At 34.5% G+C, this 11,099-nt stretch overlaps 1 pseudogene; it reads right to left on the reverse strand.

The window, feature by feature from the left end:
- The window catches only part of LOC124885603, a 16,084-nt pseudogene extending 5,508 nt beyond the window's left edge, over positions 1 to 10,576 (reverse strand).
- Positions 10,577 to 11,099: the final 523 nt, after the last annotated feature.

Raw genomic sequence — 11,099 nt, forward strand, 5'->3', positions numbered from 1 at the left:
AGGAATGTTTAACTCAATGTGGATGCGCTCCTAAACTAACTCTTTACCTTTGTATTTTTTTAAATTTTTTTTCTTTACCCCCAAAAAAGGTTGATCGTGTTGACAATCGAGCTGGCTGACCACCCTTACTTCACCAGATCCAAGTCATCGACATTACCTCGACGTAGTTGGGCTATCCAAGGAAGAAAAATCACTATGTATGATCCGACTACACCTAATCCAGTAGGTACAAGGAATGTCACAGTTATCAGCAAACCTCCTGAAACTTCTGAAGCTAGAGCTGCTATTCAACATGACGAGCATGTCACCCGTTTGACTCGAGAGGTCGAGGATCTGCAGGGAGAATTGAATCGGGTTAAGGACTTGACTAACTTATCCATTACACTCCAAAGTCAACCTCCTAAATCCAGGAATACTGCACCAAACCCACCACGTTTTCCATCACTTGATTCACCGATTCCCAAACACTTTCCTACTCAGCATCCCCCGTCTACAGATAATAATTCACTTCTGACCGCCTAAAAAAATCCACCGAATCAACCACCTACCTACACCCCTCCACAAAGTCATCCACCTACCTACACTACCTATGTCGCTCTTCCTAATCCACCACTTGTTGACCCACCAAGTCAACCTCCAGTTCATATTCCCTACGTTTCTCCACCTGCTTATGCTTATCCGCCACCCACAACTACTCCTTCAACTCAACCAAGCCAACCACTCATTAATACCCCTTGCAATGCTCCACCACCTCCAATCCAAAATGCTCCTATCATACAAAATTATCTCGCCCAGTATATACGAGGGGCACATGTTGCCATACCATACGCGCAATATGTTCCTCTCGTATAAGCAGGGGAAAGACAAACCTTTACCAACCCAATAATGGTGAAGTTCCAACCTGAGGTGGACCAATACGAGGAAATAGAGAAGAATACCAAGGCCAAAGCCGACAATGATTTAGCAAGAGAGGTTCGTGAACTTAGGGAAACAATGAGAAACCTCTAAATTACCAGGGAAAGCAAGAGCCTAGAGTATGATAATCTCTATGTGCAACCAGACATTGACTTGCCCATAGGATACAAGCCGCCAAAGTTTGATTTGTTCAATGGAGTTGGTGACCCTCATGCAGACTTGAGGGCCTACTATGACAAGTTGGTGGGAGTAGAGAGAAACGAAATGATCAGAATGAAATTGTTCATAAGAAGTTTATTTGGTGAAGCTCTCGCTTGGTACATACAACAGGATCTTCGTAAATGGCGTGGGTGGAACGATATGGCGCAAGACTTTATAGATCCGTTCAAATTCAACACTAAAATCATACCAGACAGGTTCTACTTAGCCAAGTTAACAAAGAAACCAACTGAGACATTTTGCGAGTATGCACTGCGATGGAGGGTAGAAGCAGCTAAAGTCCAACCACCAATGAGTGAAGGTGAAATGACTGCCACTTTCATTGAACGCCAAGATAATAGTTTGTACTATGAAAAAATGATAACCATGATGGGGAAAAAGTTCATGGAAGTAGTTAAAATGGGAGAAATCTTGGAAGATGGGATTAAGTCGAGAAGAATCTAAGACTATACGACTTTGTAAGATGCAAGCAAAGAAATTCAATATGGTTTTATCAACGAGAACAAGAAGAAGAAGGAAGATATATCTGCTTTCGTGATTGAATAAGGACATAAGCCAAGTCAGACCCCTTTTTACTTGAATCAACCACATCAACCCATCTATCCTTGAGCCCCTACTTTTCAAACTCCGATCCAATCAACCTGTCCAAGCTCCAACTCACCAAAATTGTCCACGTGATGCACCTAGGGCCCATCCAAATTCTAAAACCAAAACCACTCATAACTATACCAAATTAGCTGAATCATGTGCTCAGTTATTTGAAAGGTTAAAAACAGCAGGCATGAGACAACCCATTGAAGGAAAAATCCCAAATCCTATTCCAAAGTGGTTTGATGGTTCCAAGCGTTGTGCATATCATTCTGGAATTGTTGGGCACGACACTGAAGATTGTTATGGCCTTAAAAATAAAATTGAAGCCTTAATCAAGGAAGGAGCGATTCAACTTGCTGTACCTCAGCCCAATATGAGTGGCAACCCTCTACCGAACCACGAGAATGCCAATGTGAACATGATAAGTACCCAAGAAGATTGGAATTTGAAAGGGACCACTGTACCAATTGAAAAAGTTAGAAGATATGCACCGTCAATGATTATCCCAAAACATGCACCAACTAAGGATACTGCTACTACCGAAAAGACACCAATCATTTGGAATGCTGAATCAGAAGAAGCTTGGAAGAATTAGACTTACTCCGTACCTGGGATCTTGGTAGATTGAACAAGCAGTAGTTTTTCTTGAAATACTTTTGAAATAGCACGATTCTAAAATTGAGGCTTAATCGTGCCTAAAATTTTATGTTGTCCCGCCTCATCTTTTGAAAGCTTAATTGCAAAATCTATGAATGAATTTTTTATTTTCTACGACGTATTACTCTCTATTTTTTACATATAGATTATCAAATCTGCCAATTACGATCGTGACACAATGAAACAAATAATCAAAGTCTGATTTCAAGGAAGACTTCGAAGCATGACTGGGAGTTCAAATAACCGACCAAAGAACATGACAAACATGAGAGTGCTTGAGCATAAAGAGTACTCATTCAAGGAAAGTCAAGACACTACATAAAGGAAGACTTTAGATAGGTTTTATGTAATATAGTTTTCATTTATCATGTACTTACAAACTACGTTTCGACTAGATTCTCTTGGCAGGATACGTAGGCAGCCTACATAGGGTTCGGTCTTACTATAGAAAAAAAATCCAAAATCTCTCACTTGTGATAGGAGAACTACGCCTGACCTGATTCCCTCGGCGGGATACGTAGGCCACCCGCAATCTTCGGTCACACTAGGATAAAACTAGAACTTCTTCCTTATGTAATTTTGAACTACATACGGCCTGATTCCCTAGGTGGGATATGTAGGCAACCTATAGCAGGTTCGGCCCCTTTATTAGAAAAACTTCAGATCATTTTATGTACCTTGAACTACGTTTTGATCTGATTCTCTCAACGAGAAACATAGGCAACCTGTATAAGGTTCGGTCTTATCAAACCAAAAGTTATATACCTTCTACACCCCCAAAATCGGGGCAGATTTTGAAAAGATGTCAACAAGGATGATTGGATATTGTAAGATAGATTTGACTTGGGCTACCAAATAAAGAGTAGAAAGATAAAGGATATTCATTTTGTTTCAAAAGTGTCATAGTCTAAGATTGGCAGAAGTTTTGAAAACTATACATATCTTGGCATATATGTATATATATCCTTTAAAAATTTTTCTTACAAACCTTTTACTTTTGATTTATTTGCCAAGTCTCAACGGAGGTCACAAAGGGTTGAATAGACGAGATGAACGAAAAGTCAACGAAGTCGAGTCTCGAGTCAACATGAATCAACACCCCCTCCCAACTAAGAATTTTTCTTTGAGCGTAGGGACAACAAAGATGCAGGATGACAATGCTAAGTTGAAAAAAAGGCTACCAATCATGGCCATGAACATCATTTGGCCCTTACAAGGAATTACTCATCAAGGACAAATTTTGAAGACCAGAGAACAATACTCAAGCAATCAATAACACCATCTCCAGCCAAGCAGTCCCACTCATTTGATTCTTTACTTTGCTATCTTATTTTGTAATTTATTTTTTCCATTTGGTAATTTCGCCTTGAATTCTTGCAGGAATCGATTTGGTGTCTTCGAAAACAAGCGGATATATCATTGGGCCATACGACTCCTTCATTATAAGCCACACAACTTTATTTCTTATCCATCATCTACTTTACTTTTACCTCACGACTTTATTCAATAACTTTACTCTAAAGTTTTCTTTCAGGAGTTACAACAATCAACATCAGTCTCCGAAGACAACCGGAGACTAATTCATCATGAAATCCCCAAAGACAACCGGAGGATTTCACAACAATCAACATTAGTTTTCGAAGACAATCGAAACTCATTCATCCCAAAATCTCCAAAGACAACCGGAGGATTTCACAACAATTAATATTTTGTCCTCGAAGACAATCGTAGACACCATCATCATCTAGTCTTCATAGACAACTGAAGACATCATGCATCATTAACTCTCCGAAGATAATCATAAGACATCATTGAGTCCTTGGAGACAAACAGCGGCCTCAGTTTATACTAAAATTTTTTAAGACAACCGAAAACTTCATTACATCATCAACATAAGCCGAGCGGCTACACTCTTACTTTACCTTCTACTTTACTAATTATTTTAAATTACTTTACCAACTTTAGCGACTTTACCTTAAATCTTACAGACATCATTGATCATCAAATCTTCAAAACAATTGGAGACGTTATGCACTCTCTGAAGACAATCAGAGACATCATTCAGTCCCGTAGATAAGCGGAGACTTCATTCAACATTAAAACTTCTGAAGACAACCGGATGCTTCATTACAACACCCGTAAAAGTCGAGAGGCAACATTCTTACCTTACTTTTTCTTACATATTTCATATTTTTTTATTAAACTTGTAGTTTTATCGTGAGTTTTATTTTTGACAGGAGACATAATTTGAGATAATAAAACATACACCACAACGGAACTACCCTCTTAGCAGCAAAGTGGGGCAAGCTAGTGGAATGTCAAGCATCCCTAGCTACGTCAAGGATTTCAGCAAAGAAACTCAACTCAACTCGACTCAAGTTTTCATTTCAACTTTTAGTATCATCACCCAGTGCCGTCTTAATTCGACACTAGGGCAATTTTTGAAAATCCACAATCTCCTTTTCTCTCAAAATCCTCAGCCAATATTATTATTCCAATGCCTTCTCATTCCTAGCTATCCCCAAACAACCATTCAGGGACAAGTGCACTCGTGTCCACTCCATTCGTGGTGAAATCATCCTCGAAGAAACTCCGTGTCACAATAATTCTACACTGGGGCAAAATTTTGATGTTTACCAAATATTGCTACGATTTGAACTAGAAATGGCCTGATTTCTCATAAAATTCGAGATATGTAGGCAGCTTAGAAACCGAAACCCTGCCATAATCTTTCAAACACTTTATTTTGCTTGAGACAAAATTGGTTATGTCAACATGATTGCCCAAAGATTTTCACACAAATCTTTGGTCACTCAGGGGCAACTGTTGACACCCAATTTTGCTTGCCCTTTTTCCTTTAATTATTTTTTCGATGCTTCTTGGCCCTAAATAATTTTTTAAAAATTAAATAATAAATGAGATTCACATTTTTATCTCTATTTCTATGAATTTTAAATAATAAAAGAGGATTTATTTTTTCTATCGTATTATAAAATATTTTAATCAAATATAATTAAATATTTTAACATCAAAAAATTTAAAAAAATCTTTTGATAATCGCATTCTCATTTTTTAGGCAATATGGTGATCATATATATATATATATATATATATATATATATATATATATATATAAATATTTTATATTTTATTCCTATTTTCAAATATATCTTCTATCCTTATTTGTACACACACATATATATACGTATATTTTATTAATATTTAACCACAAAAGATATTAATTGGACACGTATACAAATCATGTTTGTGATTTATATACGTTAAGACTAAAACTAATTATAAGACAGAAGAAAGCATCATTAAAAATTAATTTCAGTAGAAAAAGATTATTCGAGCTGACAATAATCCAATTTTTTTATTTTTTATTTTTATTTTTTATTTATATTTTATTGTTATTATTATTATTATTTTTAATCTAAACCCAACTCTTATTTTATAAATTTCTACAAAGAGCCCAAAATTAGCCCGAAATTCATTCCAATTTCATTCAAATAAGCAATTTAATCTGATCCGTTGATTGCTTCCTAATTCAAGGATCCCGAATTTTCTGTTGTGTGTGTATATATATATATATATATATATATCATAATTTATTTTGTTATTTTTTGAACTGGTCCGATCAAAATCGGACGGATAAAAAAAATAATCACTTTCAAATCAACTTTTTCTTTTTACATTTATATATATACTATTATTATTTTTTAAGATACTTGATCGTACGGATCAAATTAGTCAACAATATAGCAGAGACACGTCTTTTCTCTAGAGAAACAGAAGCACGCGTTTGTTTCTCTTCCCAAGAGTCACCGATCTTTCACCATCAACTTTCCCAAAAAATGCAGAAAAACAGATGACCCTCCTTTTTCTCTGCTCCCCTCTCTTCTCATCTCCCCCAAAAATTAAAACCCTAGCTGCGCCGTGACAGCAATAGCTGCCACCCCTGCAAGATTCCCCTCCCTTTTTAGCTATACTAACCCGTGAATCCCTTCAAGATCAGAAAATCAAACCCAAATCGGTGCTTCAATGGAAATTTTATTTCAAATTCGCATTAAATGTACAAAATCATCCAAACTCGTGAAGCCATTTTCAACGTTTGAACGTCAGAGATATCCCTTTTGATTTGACCATTGGTTCCTTTGAAATTTTTGATTCCAAATCCGAACTTTCAAGTCCGGATTTGCCTATATGTACCCGCTACTTTATTCATTGGAGGGTTTTTTTTTTGGTTGAAAAAAAAGAGAGATTGAAAAGATAGTGAACTTTCAAAAATTGACCAAAAATATTCAAAAAATACTCGTTATCAAAATCAAATACTTGTTTCTCTCTGTTGATTTCTTAATTTACTTATTGTGAACTCGAGTTTGCAAAGTTTGAATTTGATAGCCAGAAAAATCCTTGACACTGAAGCTCCGACTTGCTGCCCGACAAAAGGTAAACGTCCGCCCTTTTATTTTTCCATCGTCTTGTTTGACCCAGTGAATAAATAATTTGCTTTAAGTTTCAAGTTTGTGTTCCCATTGTTGTTTACTCGGACCAATTTGCTTCAATGTGCGGCTATTTCACACTCACAGTATGCAAGAGATATGCAAATCCATTTTTTATTTCTCTTTAGTTTTTGACTCCTTCATGTGGTTTGGTTCTGTAAATAGATGATTTTGTTCTAGTCTTAAGCTTAAGTTTTGGTTGTTTTCCGTTGACCCTGTCGTTAAAATATAATTCTGACTTTTGAAGTGATGTTGTGTGAAAATATATGCAAGTCTATAACTGTGAACATTTTATTTTCCTTGGTCTCAAGTCTTGCTATGGCGTTGCTTCGAAGATCGATTTCAAGAATATGATTTTGTAAATTTTAATCTTTAAAAAACTTATTTGTTTCAAGAGAGACTGCTTTGCATCCTAAGTGTGAATCTGCCGTTGCTCTTAAATTTCAAATTTTGTCTGCTTTCATTTCACGTTATTTTGGTTCCATGAACATATTGTTTTTACTCTAAATTTGATCAAGGTTAAGCTATTGTTTTGTTGTTTGATTCTGGAAGAATGGTTTGCTGACTGAAGAGACTTGGGGTGTGCCTCCAAATGGTTATCTATTTCTGCCATCTTAACGTTAATAGAGAAATGGCTAAGTTTTTGGTTTGTTCCAGAAGGATACGTCCAGTTTTAGTTAGTGAGGGAAGAATTCCTAAGTTGTCCTCCGACTTTTTGAAGTATGAATGTATATGTCTTCTCAAGTTTGACAAATGTGGTCTCAATAAGTTTCTTTTAAACCTTACATGTCTCAAGTTATCAAAATATTGTTATGCTTGTCTCGGTATTAGAAAAAAAAACTGATCAAGTGTTTAGAGAGTAACTTTGAAGTGTTCCTCAGGGTGACCATTTCCTTTTACTTATGCAGATGTGATTATGTGCCCCTTAAGTGGAAGTTTAAACAAAAGTTTTTCTTTTTTCAAATAAATAAATAAATGAATTTATCATTAATCCCCCTTCTTTCAAGAATTTAGTAAAAGTTCAATTAGGATGAAATATCACCCCTTGATATTTGATATTTTATGCTTAGACATATTATTAATTTTGCGTATGGTGAAAACTGTATAAGCTTCTTAGAGTGTCGGTATTCATTTGGATTTTGAGTATTCATCTTGCCTCAAGTGTGTTTTCACTAAAATTATGCTCTTCTCTTAATATGTACCTTATTCTTTATTTGATTAGCTACTAATCTTTATTATTTTTCTTTTATGTTACATGTACACTCGGGAGTTGGATTTTCCATCGAAACTCATTTTGACCCAAAGATCGGGTCAACGGCTATAGGATTACCAACACTCGAATCTACATCGCTAGGAGTCATTCGCCTCAATAGGAACTTATAGTATCGAGTTCTTTACCTTCCTTAATCACTTTATTATTTGTACATATTTTATTGACCTTTGTATATATTTGGATTATGAATTTTTGTTTGGTGTGATTGAATTAAAAACTAACGGTAGTATGATTTAGTTTTTGTTTAAGTTTTAAGATGTCTATAATTGATTCTCTTTGGTTAGCCCTTTATATATTCAACGCTTATATATGTAGTAACCATTATTTTTATACTCATGAATAAACTCCTTTTTAGAGCAAAAGAGGCAAATTGTTGTTTTAAGGGGGCTCTTAGAAAGAAAATACAATCTTCTCGAAATTGGACAAAATGGTTAGTTACTTTTTATCATTTTAATTGAAGTTCTTCAAATAAATCAGCAAGCAACTTTAGTTAGTCAAAGCTCTTTTCAAATTGGAAAAATTACTCACCTATCAAAAGTTGGCTTTTACACAATCTCATGTCGTTCAAATATTTACCATATTCAATATCTATTTTTTAATATTATTTTGGGTTTCAGATTTTTAAAATCTTCAAAACAGAAGGTATATGCACGCAATTACACTGTCATATGTAAGATCTATTTTTACTATTCCTATTCTACTATTACTATATCATCATTTACATACTCTATTAACTCTATTTTACATATGCGTTTTACTATTGTATTTTAATTACCATTCAATTTCAAACTATTGAGATTTCACCATTTAATGAATTTTCATATACTTTCAAAAACATGTATTTATATTTATTTTCTTATAAGTTTTCATATAATTTAAAATTACATTTTTTCTTTACGTTATAATAATTTTATTTTCATATTTTAACTTTTACATTTTTATAAGCTCATAAGATTTTTTACTCTCTAACAAATGTTTATTACAACACGTCCTCTTTGCATGTTCTAAAATGTACATATTTTGCAATAACCATACAATTTCTTATATATGGTGGTGTCACGTTTTATATACCTTGAGTTTCTTTTCCACAAAAATTATAAAGTCTTTTTTTTAATCACCATTTTAGCAACGAATAAAATAAATAATTTTCAAATATTTTTCTAAAACTAGGTTTAAGGACTATCTTCGGATAGGCTCTGAGGGGTTCTTAATACCTTCCCCTCAAGTAACCAAAACCCTTACTTAGAATCTTACTGATTTTCGCAGATGAAAAATAGATTTTCCACATCATAAAAATGGTTTTCCTAGTTTTCCCTTAAAAGTTAGGTGGCGACTCAAAAACAAAACGAACAATTTTTATTTTTTTTTAAAAACCAGTAAGCGTCGCTACGACCACTATACGTTACGGACTGTTTTGGCCGGTCTGAAATGGGGTACGACAACTCTGTCATTGAGAATCATGATATTATCATGTCTCTTAAGAAATCATAAATGGATATGCAAGTCGGTGATATCAAAATATACTATAATTAATTTTCACTAGCTTTAGATCAAATAAGTTCAACACATGTCGCTGAGACACACCATCTCTAGAGACCATTTGTTTTGAATGCTGGAAGTCAACAACAACAACTTACCTAATTTAATCCTACAAGTAGGGTCTCAGAAGGGAAGTGCGTACGCAAACCTTATCCCTTCCTTAGAAAGGAAAAGAGGTTGTTTCTGATAGACCCACAACTCAAAACAGATGAAAAGGACGATAACAACAATACACAGGAAGAACCAAGAAGAAAATACAATAATTTAGTCTAAGAGAACAACCAAAAGAATTAAAAATCTAAGAATATGAAAAATACAAGAAGAAGACTAATAATCTGGGAATGAAACAGCAAAACACTTGACTACGTACTAATCTACTATCCTAATTCTCTAAGTTTTTTCATATATCGTCGCGTTACTAATTAAAATATCCACATGTTTTAGCTCAGTATTGATCCGTAGATGATCTGAAGAATAACAGTTAAATCTTCAGCATAAATAACTAATTTATTACTACAACAGGCATCAATCAACCAGCCAGAGGGGGGACTCATAGGTAAGACCCCCACATGTAAGAAATAGGAGAACATCAGGGTCTAAAACTATTGCTTACCTGAATATGGACCGCATAGACTTCGGGACTGGCCGTAATCATCTTTAAGTTGTCATCACTTTTGTTTAGTAGAGTTTGGATTGAACTCCAAGTGTTTCTTATTATTTTAAGATGATTCTCCACATGCTTAGATGAACAATCCATTCCTAGTTGTTCGTTAATGGCATTCAAAACACAATTAAATGAGTTGGCCTTAAACTGATTCATCGATTTATTCCCTTGCTTTATTTCATTGGGTAGAATCTCCAACATCAAATATTCCATTAGTTTTAACCACCTAAACTGCTTCTCGCCTTTTTTTTCCATGATTTACTGTTATAAGTCAAGAACTACGTGAACAATTCATACTCAACAGAACACAAATACAAATTAGCAGAAACCTGTGAACTCTACATATACCAAATAAAAATAGTAGTAAAAAGAACACCAAAGCTAATAGAAAAACAATCCATAAAAGTATTTCTTTCATACAGGATCGGGACAATTACTACAACAATAATAAGAAATAAGAAAATATCAAAAGCAAAATCAAGCAGCATTGTCTATTTAGCTATCAAAGTTTCTTAATACACTAAAGTCCCTCATTCCTTTGCCTATCATAATTTACAAACATGGCATGAGCAATTGCATCTTTTTTTTATGACCATTGTCTAGCTTCTTCGTGCCTTTCTCTTTATGTTTGATAGCTTTGACTTCCTTGAGAATTTTGAGTAATTTGAGCATTTTGAGGTTGAATTACTGCTTCAACATCTACTTCTTATATTATCATGTCATTTGGCTCCAAATC

This window comes from Capsicum annuum, chromosome 7, assembly GCF_002878395.1.
Source record: "Capsicum annuum cultivar UCD-10X-F1 chromosome 7, UCD10Xv1.1, whole genome shotgun sequence".
NCBI classification, from domain to species: Eukaryota; Viridiplantae; Streptophyta; class Magnoliopsida; order Solanales; family Solanaceae; genus Capsicum; species Capsicum annuum.